The sequence below is a fragment of the Mya arenaria genome, chromosome 12 (assembly GCF_026914265.1).
Source record: "Mya arenaria isolate MELC-2E11 chromosome 12, ASM2691426v1".
Classification (NCBI taxonomy): Eukaryota; Metazoa; Mollusca; class Bivalvia; order Myida; family Myidae; genus Mya; species Mya arenaria.
The window spans coordinates 62,925,054-62,948,121 of NC_069133.1; the positions used below are offsets into that span (position 1 = coordinate 62,925,054).

Consider the following 23,068-nt stretch of genomic DNA (forward strand, 5'->3'; position numbering starts at 1 on the left):
CGCAAGTTGTGCCCGTCCCTGGTAAGGAATGTATCGCACGCTTTTTGCGTCGTAGGTGGTGCCCGTCCCTAGTAAGGAATTTATCGTACGCTGTTTGCCTAATTGAAATAAAATGAGACTTAGCTAGGATTGGGTAATTTTTATTACTGAATCGGATGACTTGATATTATCAATTCACCCAGTGTCTACTGTAAAATTTATAGTTGGTTTAATTTTCCGTGAATCACCAAATACAATTTTACATTGAACTCGAGCTCAATTTACATAAAAACAGAACATGGGGGTGTGCGTTTGCCAGGCGTGTTTAAAACGAAAGTAGAAGTATGTTTTATTTCTGAAAATTTAAATCTCTATGGCACGTCATCTCAAACACTCGCCATACTTTAACCCGGCCTTGCATTATACTACCACCGCTCTTATGGGATAAAAATCTATTTAAATCTAGGGTATTTCCTAAGTAGTGGAGTGATAAGGTAAGATTTTGTTTTGACAGATAAAAAAAATGTGTTTATTTACTTTATTCCGAATAAACATCGATTTACTACTTAGTTAAGTCCTTAGCTAAGATATTTATACTGAATTAGTGTTTTTTTTTGTATTTCAGTTTTGTTTATGATAAATGTGTAATTTTAATTAATGACGGATTCCATTTTCAATGCTTTTATATCTATATTTCACAGATTATTAAAATATTTGCTTTGGAAGATCTAATTTTAAGAATACAAAATAACGACATTTGTAGTAAAAAACATTTGAGAGGTTTATGTATTTTTAACTTTGAGAGCATTTTCTGAAAGTGGTAAAACTAAAAGCATGCCTGGTAATCGCACACACGATTTTTTAACTTGAGACTGGTGCAACTTTGTTGTTTTATACAAAAAATTATATTAACGCGTACCCTCAGAGAAACGTTGTAAAATATGAGGCTAGTATATAAGGTTATATCTCGAAGAGTTCACTAGCTACAATAATGAGCCATCAGGGATACTTTTTATTATTTTGACATTTTTTATGTATCTCTGTCATAGTAAAAAATGGTCAAAAGACATTTTGGAGGACTAAGAACCCACATGCTGCTACATGTATGTCTCGGCTGCCCTTTAACCCAACTAATGAATTAATTATCACTTGATCTTATAGGTAATTGTTATATGGATATATCATACCAAGAAATACCAGCCAATTTTTTCCACTTTTCATTTCTCTACGAGAGTCAACTTCAGCTACACATTAACCCCTAATTGACCGAGATGAAAAGTCAAATTCTCCTGTTATCATGTCTAGGGGAATTGCTGCGGTTTGAGTCAAGATTTGGAAGAATGTATGAAAATCATGAAGAAGTATTAAGAGTAATACATAATTATTGACAAGTTAAAAAGGTTAAACGTATACATAAAATATGTTATTTGGAATGTAAATGTAACCTGTATTTATCTATATGAATCTGGTCGTTTCATAGGTCGAATTGTATTTAGGGTTATGCCTTAGTAAGCGTTTATATATTGATTTTACAATGGAAGCTTGATAGGTTTCGCATTTTAAAAAAGATACAAACGCTCTTTTAATTATTCATTTTAAAACCTTTGTTGTTCACTGTATTTTTTATATAAAATTCGTTAGTACAGTCGAACACCATTGGCTAGAACTAATAGGGACCGTCGAAAATACCTCGAGCCTCGGAAAATTCAAACCAAGCGGTATTTCTTACTTTCAGTATAAAAACACATTTTCGGCCCAACGAATTCGAGCCAAACGAGTTAGAGCCAACGGGGTTGTACTGTATACGTATACACCATGAAAGGGGCAATGTGAATTCATTTTCGTATTACAGATGTTTTGTCTTCATACCGTGATCGGCATAAGAACATATTTTGGCCGACATAAAATAATTATCCTTTAGTGACTCATTTTCTGTATAACATTGAGCCCCCCGTACCCCCGCCACCTCTAAAAAATAATAAATTGACTCCCTACGATCGTGACTATTTTTTAATATAACTTACTGCTGTTATCTCGCAATAAATAACTATAAATTATGTAGTTGTGGATAAAGAGACAACGTGATTTTCGACATCCACCGCAAAAAGACTCCCTGGTATGATTTTATTTCATGTAAATGAGTCAAAATATTAGTTTCAACATATATTTTTTACAACGATTGTGAAAAAAACATTATATCAATTACTCTTGTTGGTACGATTTTAAGCGAAAGTGTGAGCGCGCTTATTAGTGCGCTTACTGGACAACCAGCCCAGTAGTCGATAAATTGTGACGTGTGCTCCATTTTTTCTAGAATATAATGACTGGGTCGTAATTCTATTTGGGATAAAATACATACAAACGCAGGCCAAATCATAATAGTCTCTTATACAACAAGAGAAATCAAGTTGTTAAATAAATGGACACAATCTAAGCTAAAGGCGCTATTTTAATACATGTACATTTATATGGTAAGAAATATAGTAAGTTACTTTTGTTCTTGATGTTTTTAATCTTTAAACTCAAATGCTTGGTTTAGAGAGTTAAACTCTGTTGTCAAGGACATTTTTAAACTACAACATCGATTTACTACTTAGTTAATTATAGTTCTGCAAATCATGTTTATATTCAGTAATAAACCATTATTGAAATGTTTGTGTTATGTTTGACAAGTATCGAACTATACAAATTGAGATGAAACGTAAAACCGGAGAATCATGCACTATTCCAAAAACTTACCAGAGTCCTTGCTCCAATGCAATTCATGCTGGGCGTAATGACCATTAAATTTCGATGATTTAACTAATAGTAGATAACTGATAAAAGTTGCCTGGAGAATCACAAAACCATTGACTTGAACATTCTGCATGTGCCAGGTATATGCAGGCATAGCCCCTGAAAACAAGGGTTTCCTTCTTAATCGAAATTGGATATGATTTCTTGGCATGTCTAATAGATGGTGTATAATTGTTCAGAAATGGCAGATCAGGAAGGTGCCAGTATGGATGATCTACCTAGAGATGACATTATCAAGGCGAATATCCTGGCATATCTTCCCCGTATACGCACCTTCATTCAATCAACAGATCTTCTCAGATTGAAATGTTATAGCAAAGGTATGTCAAAATAACATGATAATTTGAAGTTAAAGCTAATCATTTAAGCCATAAATAGTTTAAATGAAAGCTGACTTGGTAAAGCCTGTGCATCACCAATGCCCCCCCCCCCCCCCATTTCAATACATGTCCGTTTTCAGGGCCCATGTCTATGAACAGTATCAAGTCTGACTCAGAAAAGAACCTTTATTGAATAACAAAAAATCATCTATATTCCATTTCTTTTTGTACTATAAAATCAATGTCGGCTTCAAATAGTTATAAAATTCTGGATATTTCATTATGGATACTCAACTATAATAAAGTTTCAATATAATTAATATTTGCAATTTTGCCACTTGAGTCTCAGACTTGAGACAGTAATCATGGTCCCTGACCTTTAAATATGTATTTCTTATTTTAGTTCTTAGTGTGTAATGTATGTCTTAATATTATACCTGAATTTAAAATATTAAGAAATTACAAGCTGACCAGAGCATGCAATACCCACATCTTAATACATGTATACGTTACCTGAAAATGCTTCGTGTTTTATTTATTAAATTTGCTTATTGTTGAAAACAGTTCACGGCATGTTTTTGTGTAATTATATACTATAGTGTGCCCCTACTGTAAGTATTAAATAGTCTGAAGCAAAACAAAGCGTGTCATATCCATTTCATTGTGTATGCTATTTAGAAATGTGTTTTACTTTGAAAGCCCATGGTTTTCTGTAAACTGTTCTTAAGTATGTAGTGTATGTTTTTTATAATGATATTTGTGTAAATACTATCAATACTGCCCATAGATAACGATTACATTCCGTCATGCTCACTGCCTTTTATGTTTCTGATGTTAAAGTAATACATTTACCACAAAAGGTATGTAATCATTTCATTTTATCTTTTTACAATTCCAAACAGCTATTTTATGTCATTTTATAAGCTTTCTTCTTACGCTTAACTTGACACTGGAGTGGCAGGTATGGAATATATATATATATATATATATATATATATATATATATATATATATATATATATATATATATATATATATATATATATATATATTTATATATGATGATATTTTTTCAAGTTTAACTCTTACAATTTATGTCCAATCTATGTGACCATGACGTGTGACCTACAATATATAACGGGTATTATTGGATGGGCTTCAATGTGTCCACAATATGCTTTGATGAGCAGTTGTTGATGGGTTTCGGTAGGGTTATCATTGAGGTAAATTTGACGCTGCTTATGTGGCCCATCGAAAGCTAAATGCACCATTGCTTGATAGGAACATGATGCAGATTAAACATTTGGAATTAATTACAACACATTTTGTTAAAATTTGTTTTTAAATTATTTAATTCCTTCTGTTTGTTCATTATTTAAACTTCACCATTTCCAATAAAAAATAAGTGTTTGTTTTCTTTAAACTTAAAAAATACAAACAACATATCTGATAAAAATGTGTATTTCCATTGCTCTCTATATTTTTATACACTACGTTGTTGGGGCTATTAAAGAATCACCTTGTCCCTTTCTCCCGTCCTTCCATCCTGGGACATAAGGACAAGTCAACTTTTCACCATTAATCCATATGTTTTTTAGGTATTGACTTCAAACTTTATACACATTATGATGTTGACTGTGTTGAGGAGAAGTACTGTGCAAAAGAAACATTGCTTTGTGTCTGTATTTTTTATTGTTATAGCTCTTTGATTATTTTATACTTATTTTTTTACTTCTCTCCATCCGGCAGTGCACAAGAACCATAACTCTGGCTGCAGACCCAGTATTTTTTTAGTTATTACCTTCATTAATTTTCATACTTATGTTTTGTCCGAAGCATAACTTTAAAGTCTTTGAGGTATTGAATTCAAACCTCACTCACATATAGATATTATAAGGAGAGGTGTAGTACTCGGAAACCATGGCTGCAGTGTTTTTAGTGAGCTATTAGTTTAAATTCTAATGTGTGGTCCAGAGCATAACTTAAAAGGTTTTTGAGGTATTTACCTCAAGCATCATATAAAGGTATATCTCGTTGAGCAAAAGTGCAGTGTACATGTACCATTAATCTAGATGCAGTATATTTTAGTTATTGCCCTTTGTTAATTTTCATAAAGTTTCCGCTGTGTCCGTCAGTCCGTCGTTCCGTCCGTCATACTCTTGTCCGGATAATACTTCAAAACCAGTGATGGGATTGAAATAAAACTATTTTATATAGATAGATGATAATCAAAGGAAGTGCAGTTCACAAGAACCATTATCTTATCATGCATATTTATAAAATTATCTCCCCTTTACAATTTTTAATAAGTGTTGCTTGTCCGCACCATAACTTCAAAACTGCTGATGAGATTGAATTAAAACTTGGTTTACAGATAGATGGCAAGTGCAGCACACAGACACCATACTCCTTTCATGTATATCAAGGTAGCTCATTTTTAATGGAAACCTCCACTTGAAACTCTTCAATTCTAATGTTTAAGCCTATGTCGTTAAGCACAAGATTACACAGCTTTTTAGGGTTTCAAGGTAGCGGTCCGAATCCACCCAGAAGCATTCACTCACTGATAAAGTGCAAAAGTGTTTACAATTCGCAAATACGTATATTTTTATAATAATGAAATATTGGGACCATGAACATTAAATGCTGTAACATTGAAACAAACGAAAATAATTACTGTAAATTTTGATTGTAATTTCAAACATGCCCAAGTTCTTTCAAATAATTCTACACTAAAGTAATAATAATGATGAAAGTCAAGTGTATAAATCAAAAGTCTTACCTTTAATGTAATGGTAACTTACTTTTACACACAGGCTTATACACAGTATTAGGTTACTGCAACTTTTTTTTTACCTTGCCAACACTTTAAGAGATGATGGGTAATCATCAAACGAACGAACATTATTGTATTAACAACTACTTCTAAAAGAAATAGCGAGACACATGTTTTTTATATATATATTTATACTCAAGACGCAACCTTTTTCAAACATATATAAGCTCCAATGACAGAAAGTGACAGAAAATGGCAAAAGGTTCAGTAGAAACATAACGTCATGATAATATAGGTCTGGTATTGAAAATTATCACCGTGGGGGAGTATGTTCACTATTGCTGTAAACTATGTATGACCTGCATACTCAATTCACTTAATATAGAAACAGTTGATGTACCTCATAGGTGAATCCAACATGTCTTGTACAGTTTGGAATCGTTTTGATTGTTTGTCAAAAAAAATATGGATTTACCTTTATTTATGTGAGCTCATTATTAATATGTTGACAATTTTGAATACACTATATATATATGTAAGAAAAATGATTGTGTATTGTATAATTCATGGTTGTATTGGACGTGTACCGGGTACTTAAATAATTGAACCTAAAAACCAGCCAAAACGTATCTGGCCCGTGGGCCCCATATAATTCGTCAATGTTCTACTATTTGCATCCGTATCTCAGTTTCAATTTACAATCGGTTTTCAGAATTTCCATCGGATGCTGATATGTTGCTCGGCCATTGATACCAACATGTTTACGCCCGTTTTTTTTTCTGTGTAGAGCAAAGAAAGAGGATATTTGAACTGTCCCGAAGGAGCGGTGATAAAGCTGTTGAGCTCGGTTTGCGAATGCTTATCTATGATATAGAGGACTGCGGGCGTTTTACCGCGTTCAAGGAGCTGATGGCCAGCGAAAACGGTACACATAAAATGCTTTGTGGTAAATGACAAAAGTTATGCGTGAACATGGAAAAGTCACTTATATAAAATGAAAGAACGGAAACTACAGAGAAAGGTACCTTAGTGTAACAAAAAAACCTATTAGAGGCCGATTGGTCAAGACCGAACAGACACTATACTAGAGACACAAATGTCACAAGATAACAAAATACATAACACAAACATAAAGTATAACAATGAAAACTACAGGAACAAGCCCAGTAGCCGAAAACTCAAAATTAAACCCTGTTTAGAGGTACAAGACAAGGATACAAACTGCAGTGAACTAGAGTTCCAAACACACGCCCTTATATATAAATGATCGAGTTTAAGCTTTAACGGAGCTATAAATTTTACTTGCAATGAAATCGAAAGAGTATTTCCATACATTTTCAGTATAATTCAAATTAAAAAGACTGCCTGCCAGGTACCTAAGAGTGAAATGATGTTCATGACCAAGCCATGTATTATTATTGCAGGATATCCAAAGATTGCCCGATACATCGAGGGTGAAATTGTTGCTTCAGATGAAAACTTCAGGAAACTTTTGGACCTATTTGCTGATCAAATAGTTTCAGTAGTGAATCCAACGGAGATTTTACCAACCTTGCTAACAAGAGATCTTATAACGAACGAAGATGTTCAGAGGATAAGAGCTGAAACTTCCAATCAGGGACGCTGCGGCATGGGAAATGCTTTTTAGATTACAAAGTAGAAAGGATAACTGGTTTAAAGATTTCTTGGTCATTTTGATTGACCATGGATATAACGATTTAGCTTCCAAACTGGAGCCGGATATGTTCAACAGTAATAATAAGCCATGTTATTTTCTAACGAACACAAAATATGAAATGTGTAACGGTCTGGTTATTTCTTTGAATAAGCAGTGCTTTTATTACATTGTCCTCTTTAAATGATTTGATTATTCTTAAAACGTGAAACATTCTATTCATTAGTGTAAATTGATTTCCAATTATAATATTGCCTGAAACAGTAAACATGCGAAACCCATGAATGAAAAAACTCCTATTATAAATGAAGTGATAACAAATGTGTTTCTACGCCTCATGTTTTATATATATGTTGCAGAGATTGTTGTGCAGAAAAACGAAGACACTCGGATGTATGACAATTTAAGAGATAGCACCGTTTCTATGACTTCTGAAACAAAAGAACCAAATGCTTTTGTGGCTGAAGGATGTGAATTTGGCAGTGGGGGGAACAAACAAGCAAACACTGATATGAAAATGTCAGATTTGAATTCAGAACCAATTGCCAGCTCTCATTGCAAACCAAACGAACTTGGTGAATCGGATACCTTAAAGATGGAGTTGGACGGACTTGGCATGGAATTTATAAACATGCTACTGCCGCAAAACAAGGAGGAAGTTGTGACTCCCTCCGATGATGATACTACAAGTTTTAAGGCCGTACAAGCAAGAACCTCCAGAGGTGACAGTCAGACAGATGATGCCTTAATTGCCGATAAAAGCGAAACTGATAAATTTCAATTAAGAGATTACTTTACTCGATACCCTAATCACGCAGAACTGACGCATTTGAATATGGAAATAGAAGAAACGCTTGTTAAAGTTATTGCAAGAGACAATAATTCAAGCGGATTAAGTCCACAGAAGTCTCATGAAAACCAGACACAGTTAGAAGTCGATGACAATTCTAGCAAGAATTCCGTTTCACAGTCTGGTAGGCAAAATGAACAGCAGTTTTTTCAGTGAAGTTGTAATGCCTTGCTCTTATGTTAATTCAAGATACGCATTGTTGCTGCTATCTTGTATTTCTTTGTATTTTTTTCAGAGTTCAGCAACGATGAAATAATCGAAGGTAACTTGAAATCTTTTTCTAGATATATCTGTCCGTGTTTGGAGCCAACCGACTTTTTAAGGCTGCCTTATTTTAATCAAGGTAAGAGTTTGCATGGTAATTTTGAAAAAGCTTGCATTTCAAGTAAAAGTTATTGAACCTTGTTAAAGACTAATTATCTTACGTTTAAAGGCTCTCGAAAAGGCATCATTTACAATATGTTTGCGAAAAAACACATCTTTGAATTATATAATTATGTTTTGGGCGCTAGGTAGCAGGTCCCATTTTCGCAAAACGGCCCGAGTGCAAACTGAATTAGTTTATGATCATTTATTTTTTACTCTTCTTTGCCAAATGATATTAAAACTTGTTTTGTGGTGATATTTAAAAAATACACCATCTTCAATGAGTTTCTAGAAGCGCGTTTACTTTCAATGAATGTTGTCAGGTTTCAATTAATGCCAAGACTAAGAAAATAAAAACTTTGACCTTTGACATTTCTGATATACCGATCATTTCTTGAAACAGAGCAACGCAAACGGTAGAGAGACTGTGACAGCATGGCTGTCGAAATGGGCTATGATATCTTCATGAACGAAATTGACGACCCTGGACGATTTGTAGCTTTTTATGAGCTTATGGCTGGAAAAAATGGTATCGTAACAATTTAGTTCATGTACATATACTTTGCATTCGAAATATTGTATCGTAATGGTGATTAAATGAAAGCGAAAAATAAGATTTCTACGACTAACTTCCATGCGAATATGGTGAATTGCAGTGTGTTTTCAAAATGGTATGTTGGTATATCTTAGGTTATCCCAAAATTGCACGGTTATTGGAAGGCGAGTTCGTTGTTTGTGACGAGGATTACAGAAGATTGCTGGATTTATTTGTGGACGAGTTATTAGAAAAAATCACTGATCCTACAACACTTATTCCTATTCTTGAAAGATTTAAAGTTATAAATGACGCTGATGCACAAGAAATAAGAGCAGAATATGTCAATAAAGGGCCAAATCGAGCTATTTGGATCTTGCTGTTCAAACTTCCTTGTCGAGTAGAGACTTGGTTTAAGGATTTCATGAATGCTCTCATTGAATGCGATTTATTGGCACTGGCTGAAAAGTTGGAACCTGACATTTTCAAAAGTGAGATATTTCCTTTATTGATTTACATTACTTTTATCTGAATGTTCTTATTTTTGAAAATATTTGTTCTGTTTTTAGTTTTTGAAACCTATCAATAACATTAATTCCAAAAAATCACTTGTTTTCGAAAGTACGTAACCTAGACAGATGTTCATGAAATGGTATTAACCTAAAGGTTGGAGTAAATTTTCTTTATAGTAAATAGTTCTATAACTGATTTTCTGTTTTAGAATTGATGGCGCGACATAGGTACGATGAACGAGACAGTTGTGGTACCGAGACAGAAATAGCAACTTCATTTGGTAAAAAATAATTTCTGTGTGATATCTGAGCTAGTTTGTAAACTCTTTTTTAAAATTTGTTTTACCAAGGATAAGCTCAATGGTAAAGAAATCAAGTATAAACCCATTTAAGATGCACAATATAAGGGCCCAAGCCACATTAAACGAGAGACACAAACGTAAAAACATCACAGACCATATACGCGTAAATAGCCTGACAAATTAACGATGGGATAACCGCCTAGGGACGGTCAGTGAATCAAGTCAAATCAGGGTGGATGAATATTCCATTATTTTTAATGAGTTATCGTTTACATACATAGTGTAAATATTTTACTACTTACACTACCATTCATATGCCTTTTTTTGTGTTCACAAACAATATTTACAACGACCTTTTCGTAGATTGGGAAGAAGCAAAAAGCTGCCGAAATGGAGACGTCCCTGAATTTAGCGAGTTACTCCAGTCTTCTCCAATCATGTCCGATGAGGAAGAAACATATTTGAGGGCAAATGTTGCTGTTGATGACCTTACATCGGCTTTCAATGAACTTCTTCATAACACTGATAGCCATGAGACAGAAATATATTCTCGACTTCCCAAAGGGGAAACACGAACGACTGTTAATCAAACAAGGTCTCAGATGGATGCAACTGAAGCTGGTAAGGCTTTGACATTACTTACTCAGTTAAACGTGTACGGAAGACAAATGTATTTATTAATTTAGATGTTCAAAAACGTTAAACAACAATGATTATATTAGAAAGGTGAACTCTATTCAATTTTACCTACCCTTTTATCTTATTAGAATTATTTTGATATTCTACAGGAAAGCGATTAGTTTATGACAAAGAGTTTTTATTGGCATGTAAAGGATCGCCCCTTTCTTCGATTTGTCCACCCGAAATAGCAAACATTCCGGACATTGATATACGTATGCCTACTAGAATCGGTTTGTTGAGTAGATTTAGATTTGTTAATGATGCCTTTCTTCTTCATTCGCTTATATATTCGCGGCATTGTATCATACATACTCTTCATTTTGTTTTGCATTGCCACCAAAATCCTTATTTCAATTTGACTTTCATCAAATAATAAACGGAGCTGCAATACATATCGTCACGTTAATTTTAATCAATTTGATAGTCATGTGTTTGGCTGGCATGAAAAGAGTGATACTGCTTTAAACAAATGAATTATACATTAATTATATTTTTTATAATTAATCATTTTGGACAGTAATTTGAGTCCGTATGTGATTATCTATGTCTCCAATTCTTAATTGGCTGTTTTGGTTTGAATATCAGAGATACATTGTTTGTTTAAAAAACGATAAGTCTGTCAATCTTTTCGTTCCAGTTCAAAACATGTGCACTCTCGAAATAAATGTTGTTATTTAACGAAAATGATATTGAAAATACATGCAAGTTAAACTTGCAAACACTCTTATCTAAGTAGGTCATTGTTGGTGTATTTAACTATTTATCTATCAATTCATCAATGATTAAAATATTTTGCATTGTGTTCTTTTTTAAAGTTTATTTCATTTTAATTCTTATAAAATTTTCTTCTATTACACAGATCCGGAAAGGGTCTTTAGCGAGGATGAGTTTGAGATAAATATTGAGACAGGTAAGTTGAATTGTAGGACTTAATATATATATTTTGAGATCTTTGAATAATATAATTAAGATTTAAATTCGTTTAGCATATAATATGCAGTTTAAGCCGTTGCAAGGAGTCGTTGTCAGTATTGCAATTCCTATTTTTGTTAATGAACAGTTCCAAACCAAAACTGCTGCTTTCATTATCATCTCGACTATTAGAAGAATATGGAGGCTATCCTACTCGCCCCAGCGTTAGCGTCCGGTTAAACTTTAAAAAAAAAACAAGTTAGCATTTGCACTCATAACTCCAATACCCTTCACTCAATTCACTAAATACTTTAAACAATTGTTCAGGACCATCACACAATAAGGTTACATACCCTCATAGTTTCCTTAACACAAATGTTGGTCGCTGATTGACTTAGGAACTTTAGTTAAAGTTTTAGGGCTCTAAAGGTCAAGGTCACTAAAATAGAAAAAACCCAGCTGAAACTGAATTTCACAACGAAGGCTGAAGTTCTTCTGTCAATCATTGAAAACCTGGTTTCGTCGCATTGCGGCGTTTCTTGTTTACTTTCTAATTTGACCTTTGTGGTGCTTTTGACAGGCATATACTACATAGTTATTGTATTCATTTCCAAGACAACGCTGCGTAAAGTCGAGCGCGCTGTCCTACGACAGATCTTGTTATATATGTACTTTGTGCTTCTAAAGGATTTTATTTCCCTTGATAGAAGCATCAGTACAACATTGATAAAAAGTCAATAGCAAAAGCATATTGGACGTGTACGTTTCTAAATAATTATTCGTGTGACATTGTTCATGCATTTATTTATGATAACAATATAAATGACTATGATGCTGGTGAGGAGGAAATGGAGAAGCAGCATATAAACGCGGATGATAAGGCTGATGGTGTTGGTTATTGTAAAATATAGATTGTAATGTGAGTTTGGTCAAGATGCATTTTTGGAAGTATGTGAGAAATAATTATCAAATTTAAGTATATATGTTTGAAGTTTATCGTTCGGTTTGTTTCCAGACCAAGACGATCTTAAAACGAATGTTTATGACGTGGATATAAGTCTACGGGGTTACCAAGAAGAGTTAGCACAGGAGGGTTGCTATGGAGAAAACGTTATAGTGATGGCTCCAACAAACTCGGGCAAGACCAGAGTAGCATGTAGAATTATGCAGGTAATTCATCTTTTGAAAAATCATCTTTCAAAGGGTTTTGAGGAATGAATATGAAAAGGTTATATAAATGCCAAACTTTCTACCATTGTATATGAGTTCATGCTTTGTTTTATGAAAGAAACGGTTTGTATTCAAACACGTTTTTTCATTATTTTTGTTTATTATCTTTACAAATATGTATTGATATTGTATAACACCACTATGTACATATCATTACATAATGGTGTCTGATGAGAAGCAATAGAAGTTATTGTCACTTTACATTTATTTAAATAAAGATCGACTTACTTTAAATTAATGTTATTATAAATTGTTCAGTAAATTAATAATGCTGTTGACGCTTATCTGTTTAATCTTCGCTATTAGTAAAATTTGTACGTATACATCGTAGACTGATATTATTTTCATTGTTCTGTCGTTAAATCCTTAAAGTGCACTCATAATGACAAATCCTGCATGATTATTTCTTTCAACACTTCTAGGTTCACCTAAGACAGAAAAAAGCAGAAAGAAAGAAGGGTCGTATTTTATTTCTTGTTGAAAACGAAGCGCTAGCCATTCAGCAAGGAGAAGTTTGTGCAGAACGACTTACAACTTACAGGACAAAGGTGTTCAGCGGTAACGTCCACAGGCTGAAAAGGCAAATGCTCTGGGATTTCCTTGAAAGGCAAGTCTGTTCGTAATTGTTAAAAACATGATGCAATGAAATTGGTAAAATGTCATAAACTGTTCGTGCAAACTGTCATATATGATGGCCGTCATAAGTTTAATTTAATCTATTAAAATATTATGGTTTAATACAAAGTCCACCCAGACGTAAGAAGCTATTTTGACACGCAAATTCATGGTTGAATTTATGCACCAACTGTAATCTAAATGCATGATAAATATATAAAAAAGAGAATTGAAAACATATACTTTATAGGTATTTTGTTCTCCTTATTGAAATATTTTCAAGACTGACTTGGTTTTTTACTGTTTTGTTTTATTGATTGTAGAAGAGACATCTTTGTTGTAACAGCACAGATTCTGGTGAATGCTTTAAAGGCAAACAAAATTAAAAGCCTCAGCAAATTTTCTCTGATTGTGTTCGACGAATGTCATCACTCAAACAAACAACACATGTATAATCAAATTATGGCTCGATATCTTGACCTAAAACTGCGGGAGAAAGATGAACTGCCCCAGGTGAGTATCAATTGACGTTGCGTATTTGTTGTTACATGAATACCGTATTGAATGGCCTGTCGCTCAATAGCAAAAAAACTGTTTTAATTTAATAGCCGATGCATAATTTAGATAGAAAATCATGACATTAATTGCTCGAAATAAACATATTTTATTAAAAGCAATTGTGTTAAAATGGCGATCTGCGGCTCACCATTTTTCTGGTAGCTCATCTCGATAATCTCCACTTATTCGACCTCGCTTTTGTTGCGACAAATGCGTCGGTGACAGCGGCGTCGGTACACCAAAATACCTTGTTCAGACAATAACTAAAATTATTGATGAAATCGCATCAATAACTCAGGGTTTTGCCCTTTTTATGTCATAAAATGTGCAGTTTTGTGCAGACAATGTAGTATCCAATCATAATAAACTTTAGTGACAATGTTTGTTGGCGTATGTCTCGGTCAAGGTCGATCGTTTGGTAAATTACATCAGTTTCTTCATAGTATGTGTTTCCAATCAAGATAAAACACTTTGTGACGGTGTGTGAGGGCATAATGTCCCGATTCAGTTTGTTCATGGGATAAATTTCCTAATAACATATAGTGTTTTGCCCCCTTTAAAGCTGCACTCTCACAGATTGATAGGTTTTTCCCTTTTTTGTCTCAGACTAAGCTGAATTTGGCATCTATTCCTTCACTGCAGTAATATAAAATAACTCACTATCGAACAGATCTCAATTATTAGAAACACTGCCGGAATTTTCATTTTTCTTAAGGCGATAGTAACGCTTTTAGCCAAAAAACTTCAATTTCGAACATTAATATGAGAAACTGCGATCTAATTTTTTGTCAGCAGTCTTATATCAATGGTTTCCAGACATTTACGCAAAAATGGCTTATTCTAAGACAATAGAAATAGAAAAAAAACAATACGTTCAATTTGTGAGAGTGCAGCTTTAAGTTAAAAATAGTAGTTGAATGCGCAGACAATAACTTAATTAAGTATTGATTATCCAAATATGACGAAAGTTGGTAATATCGTTTGTGGGCACAATGTATCATTCAATGTCGATCGTCGGGTAAATAAATCTAGAGTTATGTTTATTCCATGTTCTGTAATAACTTAACTTTTTATTATCCTATCATGATGAATAATGAGGCATTCATGTCTTTGTCATGAATGATCTCGTAGTGAATTAACTCAGTAATTTCCAGAGTTATGTGCACACAATAACTTTAGCATTTATCACAAATTTATGTTGAAATTTTCTGACAGTGTTTGTATGGACAAAATCTCGATCAAGCTTGATGTGACAAATCGCCCGTGTTAATCAATCTGCTAGTGTTGGTCTTTTTGCATTTTTATTTATATTATATTGAACTTACTATGGTGTTCGCTCTAAACAGGCTACTCATCCGATTTCGAAAAAAAGAAGTTATACATTGAAGTAGTTTTATGTTGCTTGTTAAGTTAGTTGTTGTATTATTAAACAGGCGATCATATTAAGCCTCGACATTTGTTTCTAAATTCTATATATCCCCTCTTTGTAGATCGTTGGACTTACAGCATCCTTGGGCGTTGGTGGAAAGACTGAATGGGGCCAAGGAGTAGATCATATGAAGAAATTATGGCAAGCATGGACGCAAAGTTTATATGTACAGTGAAAAAGCCTGATACAATTATTGAATTTAAATTATTTGTGAACCCACCGGTTGAAGGTATGCCGACGGTTTATTCTTATTAATTTTGTTTGTTGGCATTGGGGCAATGAAGTAATGAAAAACGCACTGGAGTTTTGGCAATTGAATCTACATTCTAATGAGTCTGTATTATACATTTTTGATAGTTGCAAAACTTAATAACGACAGTTAATAAAAAGCACGTGTTATACAGAATAACGTTAAATTCATCGTAAAGGAAACCTATACGTTTTTAAATGGAAAAGTGTCTTTGTAATTACAGAACTATTGCCTGTGCCTGGAAGAGCTGTCGACTGCTTCAAAAATGCTGTAGAAGAAATGGCTAAGCGCATCGACACACATATGGCGACACATCGAAGTAAATTTACCATATTAGTGATTATTCAATTTTTATAAAAGGCTTAAGTTTTTGACAAATAACGAACAAGAAACTGATATAACATTTGTAAATCGTTTGATGTAATGAAAATGATGTTGTTTTGAATGTGTTGTAGGATCTTTAAAAATTATTTGAAACTCATTTAGATGAGTTATTGTCTTGCTTTGGTGTCGTCGTCGACTTCATCTTTGTAATGCCCCTTGAAAATTGGAAACATCGTTCCATAAGCTTCAACTTTGCCATAACATAATAACCTTATTCACATGAAACATTGTATATGTGTTACTAGTATCTAGTGCAGTGGGAATAGGAACATGATTGGCATGGCCCGTAATTCCGTTCAATATAATTACATGGAACATGGTATACATATTACAGTGGCAATGTGCATAATGTGCACATTTATGGCAAGGCCCATAACTTTTACATAAATTATTGTCGAGTTATGCCCCTTATTCGACTGGGAAAAATCAGAACGTTGTAGTTTCTCCGCGGCGCTTGTTTTACCTTGATTTAAGACATACTTGTTTAGAGTTGTAAGTTATGATTGCTGTTATATGAATATAGCTGTACGGGATGCTGCTCCAGAGGATGAATTTATAAAGGCGATGTGCAGATTTCCACCAACATTTGGAACCGTCAAATACCTGCAATGGAATGCTGAGTTCGTGAAAAATATAGCAAAGGTCCGATCAAAAGACATTCGTCGAGTGATAATTCCTTGTCGGTTACATTTAGAGGTAACAATTTCAATTTTTAGATTTAAGTATTGACGTAAGTCCCTTTTTCGATGAAAGAAACAACAGAGAAACGTTTGCTTCGCGCTGTTATGTTTAATGCAGTTCGCACATGAGACACACAACCGTCTTATAACCATTGTATAGTAGTCCTTAGAAGTGTAGATTTTTTGGTTAAGAAAACGAATAAACAAAACGCCTGTCATTTGTACTATTTCGATCAGGAAAGGCTTGGTTTAAGGATAGCTCAACAGATGTGTACGAATTATACTTGAATATATCAATATATTGAGTTTGAAATAGGACCCATATGTAGTTTTATTTGTCATTCCAGGTGTACAACAAAGCGTTAATGGTGCATAGTGATGCGAGGATAAGAGATGCATTGGTTATTCTTGAAGAGTTTATGGAAGACTACAGGGTAGTTTTAGCAAAACATCCTACAGATGCCTTTCTCATGGCTCTTTATGATGGTAACTATTGTCAACTCAGTAATTAGTCTGTTCATTGATGCAATACGATCTATTTATATTGGTACAACTTAGATATATTAATCTACAACCTTAGATTATATCATTGATGTGACCAAAAGTGTATTATGTACCAATCAAACGGGGTCAGCGTGCGATTGGGGGCAGCAGCCCACACATTTTCCAATACAGCAATTACCCCCAAAACATAAAATTACATACTTAACACTGTTACAGAACGTCAACCTTAAACATATTACATGTTTATGAATAATGATCATGTATGTTTGGAGATTTTAGCTTGACTATTCGAAGAATAAGGAGGGCTTTATTACTCGCCCCAGCGTCGGCGTCGGCGTCTGGTTAAAGTTGAAGGGCAAGATGGGATTTTCACTTTTAACTCCAATACCCTTCATTCAATTTACTTAATACTTTACACAGTTCATCAGGGCAATCACTTAATGAGGTTAGATAACTCCATATTATCATTTATACATATTTTTGTTGAACTTAGGTTAAAGTTTTAGGGCAGGTTGGGATATTTATTAATAACCTAGGGTTAAGGTCACTGTTACTTAAAATAGATTACCGGTTGGTACTAAATAACTTTAGTTATGGTTGACATACTTGACCAAACTTGATATGTAGGAAGATTTAACGGAGGACTACAATGGAATTGGTGTTTGGGGCCCAAAGGACCCGGTTTGGTCACATCGGGGTTCTTGTTTACTTTTTAATTTGATTTTTTATTGCTTTTGACAGGCACCTATTACATCATTATTTTTACTTCTAGGACAAAGCGGCGTAGTCTAGCGCGCTGTCTTACGACAGGTCTTGGTGTTTGAATGTTTTATTTCGTGTTGGCATTTAAATTCAACCGGGGTAAAATCATATTCGGCACGAAAAAAGTTCGAAGTCTTTGTCTTTTTTTCGACGTTTCCCTCTTTGGAAGACTGCCGTTTTAGTACGACAACGCTTACGTCATGTTGTGTATCAATGACCTTATAAAAAGCTTCGTGACTCAGTTTTAGCCACGGTTGATGGGTCTTTTCAGAGATAGGCCATAATGTGGAATTCATTTCCCTCCTTTGTGGGATCGGCCATGGCTGTTGGCTGGCCATAAATTTGAGTATGAATAATAAGTCTATGTAAGAGTTCATTTTGGCGATATACAGCAAGGCCACAGGCAAGGAAAGCTCGCACCATTTTCTGTAAAACGCCAAAAATGATTTACTCTTTGGTGTTCGCACATATGTGTGGGCCAATGGTAGTCAAGCATTTGCCCCATTTACTGTAGCTCCATTTTATGTAAAGTAGATCTTACGGTAAATACAACCATGTTTTCGTAGAGAATATTTTGTCAGTCTACATAAATTGGTGCAGTCTTCTATTTTCTGTAGTATGCTGCTCCCTCTGCACTGCGGGAAGTGAATATAATTGACAGCTTACGGTACCGTTGTCTGGAGGCAGTTGAAGCTTACGTTATGAACCCAAATTTAGAATTGATGTGTTATAAACTATCGGATCGTATTTGCGACGATTTAGTACACATTTAAATATTTATGTGACAATATTCAAATAACAATTAATCTTTTACGTTAGATTTTCTTCTTCTTTTGTTATTTTCTTTCTAATACACAACCAAACACAATTCAGTACCAAAAAGTGCGTTTTTTTTGTTGATTTTCATTCTCATGCGAAACTATATCAGAAGAGCGTTATTGAAAAGAGCATAAAATCATTACCAAGGTCATAATAATCAAAATATCTGCAATTTGTTGAATTTAAATGAAAAGTACCCTACAAGTCCACCTATCGGTGCTTTCCCCCTATTGTACAACAATCGCACGACACTATATTACTGATTTTATTAAGCTTTTAGCTTTCGCGCCAAAATACCACGCGACTACATAGAGGGCGGAGCAAATGAGCCAAATATAGGCGAAAACCAAATATAAATAGACGATTAAAATGATGCGAAACAAAACGGGTAAAGAAACCTTTACATTGCATGAGGGTATTTTTAATATTCCTTCATTTACTACCTAAAACCTGCTTAACATATACTATTTTGGGGACTGCATACCGAAAATGCTAAATGTTTCCGTGTATCTGGTAAAACCTCTAACTCCGAGTACTGTTTGAAAATAATATGTGCTATAAAAACTGGTTACACCCTGCATGTGGCATTACAAGCATTCACACATATCTCTATTTCTTAGATCTTCGGGAAGAAACATTCGACACGGAACCAGAAAACCCCAAATTGCTCAAACTTGAGCAAATCCTGTCTAGAGTTCTTTGTGAGGACAAGAATGGCCGAGGGATTATATTTGTGCGAACGCGGGAATTGGCTCAAGCATTGGTTAGATGGGTGAACGAAACAGATGGTTTGAACATTCTAAATGCTTCCGACTTTGTTGGACAAAGCGCGTCCGATTCAGTTGGAGGTATGGTATTTTATTGATTAATATATTTTTTTTTATAAATAATGAAGAACTAAAGAATATAAATGAACATTTATAATCCAATCACGATGAGGTGACAGAGTATAGGCATAATGACTTGGTCAAGTTCGATCGTTGGGTAAATGGCGTTAGTAAATCCAGAGTCTTACGTTACTAAATAGTATGTATACGTCTTGTGTAGACAATATCGTTACAAATTTTTCTCCTTTGTGGTACAATTGTTTTGACAATAATTGGCTCTCCAAACAGGCGACAAATCCAATTCCAGACAGGTCTTGTTATGAAATACAAATGATTTAGCGTTAAAAAATAACAGGTTTTTTCAAACTTCGTAGTAAGCCAAGTTTTGTCTTTCATAGTTACACTCTACCCCTAAAACCTGATGCGTGGTATCTAAGTTACTGAGTGCATACAGTTAATATTAATAGTCGTACATTCGATTGTATTTAAATGTAGTCGATTCCATTGTTTTATCTTTGGGCGAAAGCTAAATATACACTGAATTACTTTTCTTATTCGACACGTTACATTTATTTCTGATGTAAAATGGCCGAAATATAATACAATACAGGTGGTCTTGTATGTGCAACTACTGTGCTGACTTGTTAAAACTATCAAATAATTCGTAACAGTAAAACGATTACGTCGCAAATGATATTCAGATATAAAGATAAAACCAATGACAATGAAATGTGTAAATTTACAAGTAGAACTTATTTATAAAAGATGGACTCCTTGTCCAACGCATAAAGGATTATTGCTTCTTTTAATTAGTGTTTTTCCAGCTTAAAGTATATTAACGTTTGAGATTTTGACAGATTCGGTGTACAGCATTGAAATAACAATAGGAAAAGCTTTAGTTTACCATAAGGTCAATTAAGATAATGCTCTTAAGATAATTTATAACAATTATATACTTTAATTGAACTATAATGCTATTTTACGAACTGTTTCGGTGGTATGGCATAACATAGGCCGGTACTCCTGCTGAATGAATGTACAAAACACTCTTTATTGAAATGAACAAAAATAGTTTTGTACAGAAGGGGTTATAAATCGGTAAGTGATAATTCGCCAATACCAATTTGTGATAGAATGGTCATTACGTACAAGGTGATTTCCTACTTACATATATTGAACCAGCAATTCAAGTTGTTGCTGTTTAGGGATGACCAGAAAGATGTGTTGCAGTACTTTAAGGATGGACAACACCGACTTCTTATTGCGACGTCTGTTGCTGAGGAAGGTCTTGATATATCTAAATGCAACCTTGTGATTCGTTATGAGCATGTCACTAATGAGATCGTCAGACTTCAATCGAGAGGAAAACAATTGAACACAAACAGTTGAAAACGTTACAATTGACTTATCAGTGAACCGATCAAATTTAGAATATCGACATAAGTTTATACTCATTTATTTTAGCCCGATTATGACGACAGCTATAACCTGAAATATTTAGACGTATTCTTGTTTATTCACCAATCGAGATAAAATTAGGGTTTATGAAAGAATTAAATATTATCCTACGAGTATTTATTCAAAATATGATGAAAGTCATGTTATAAATAAAATTAAAGAATTAATGTTTGGAATTGTTTTCACGGTACATTTATCACTTCCTGATAATCTTGAATGCAAAATATACCAACTTCAGGGCAGGCAAGAGCGGAAAATAGCTTGTACTTTGTTATCGCGGAGAAGGACTCTTGGATTCTTGCTAAAGAGGAAAAGAACCATCAATGTGAGGAACTTATGAATCAGATTGTTTCGCACCTGCAGGTGTTCACTGAAGATTATGCGAACATCTGGGAGAGAGAGCTCTTAGAAATTCAAGAAAGAATGAAACAAGAAGAAGAAAAACAAGCAGAAGAAAGAGAGCTGAACATGGCAGCTAGAGGTGCCCGTTTTGAATGCTTTAATTGCAGTTCCTTTATTTGCTTGTCTGACGATATTAGGGTCATAAAATATGCACATCATGTTATCATTGATGAAGAAGCAAAACGACGTCTTACTCTCAAAAGAGGGGCTCCTAACTTTTTTGAACCAGAAGGCGCCCAATATGGAGGGATTTTGTATTGCGCAAATGAGGAATGCCAACGGGAACTGGGATCGGTTTGTACTTACAAATTCTCTGAGTATCCATTGGTAGGATTGAAGAACTTTAAGAGTTTTGATAGATTTGGACAAGGTCGCGTGTTTAAGAAATGGAAACAGGTCAAATGCAAAATCGAGGAATTTACTTTTGAAGACTTGGAGACTGTTGTTGCAGAAAGACTTGCGAATGTTTAAACTGCTGGTCTTACCTTTGCGTTTGTGAAACATTTTGTTTTGTAAAATCACAAAGGAAAATTACTAGATCTAGTCAAATTATCAACGCCATTTAAAATACAAACATGATATGTTGTTAACTCTTAATTGATCCGTTTAATGTGCAATATGCTTCAAATCGTTCCATAATTATTAATTGTGTTATTTATTTTATATTTGTAAGTCAAATATTTATAGTATGCTTTGTGATACGTTGCAAGTCATAGTTATCGTGTATAATTTATTGTAATAGTGGTATATGTTGTGGTTATGTCAAAATAAAGCAATCTGGTGATTATATTAAACAACTAATATAATAGTCGCTGAGCGTTTTTCCTTTCAGTAGTACTGCATTGTCCAAAACATATATTATTCAGATGTTACCACTTTGTAAGTCATCGGCTGCCAATTATTTTTTTCTTTGTACTGCACGTGTATTATACAAGTCATGTTTTTGCAATGCATATATGAATTGGCTTTGTGATTTGTTTTGTCATGTATTTATGTTTGACTGATAAAAATTGCTTTGTACACTTTGCTTTGTTACCCCATAGTATGGTGTTAGATTGCATGCAGAAGAACACAGCGACAGTCAAAAGCCAAATGTTTGCTTAAACTTATTATTATATTTTGTCATTATTTGAAATGGTATTTTGTTATTTATTTATTTATTTATTCATTTATCATTTAATTGCTTTTATAACATAACTTATGCCGCAGATGAGATAAAACCCCATGCAATATTTTTCATATATAACTACATGTAGTGTTATAACTATGCAAATTAGGAAACTGCATCACATGAAAATGTATTCATACTCGCTGTCAAAAAACTTAAACAAACATGGCGTCGGTCGATATTTTCGTCGACGACAAAGTATCAATATATGGCAAAGGGACTTGTGTTGTAACCGAAATTGTTTTCCATGGCTTTGGAACATGAACATGGTAAAAATA

At 34.0% G+C, this 23,068-nt stretch overlaps 1 pseudogene; it reads left to right on the top strand.

The window, feature by feature from the left end:
• The first annotated feature begins 405 nt into the window (after positions 1-405).
• On the top strand, positions 406-22,644 carry LOC128210401 (ATP-dependent RNA helicase DHX58-like; annotated as a pseudogene).
• Positions 22,645-23,068: the final 424 nt, after the last annotated feature.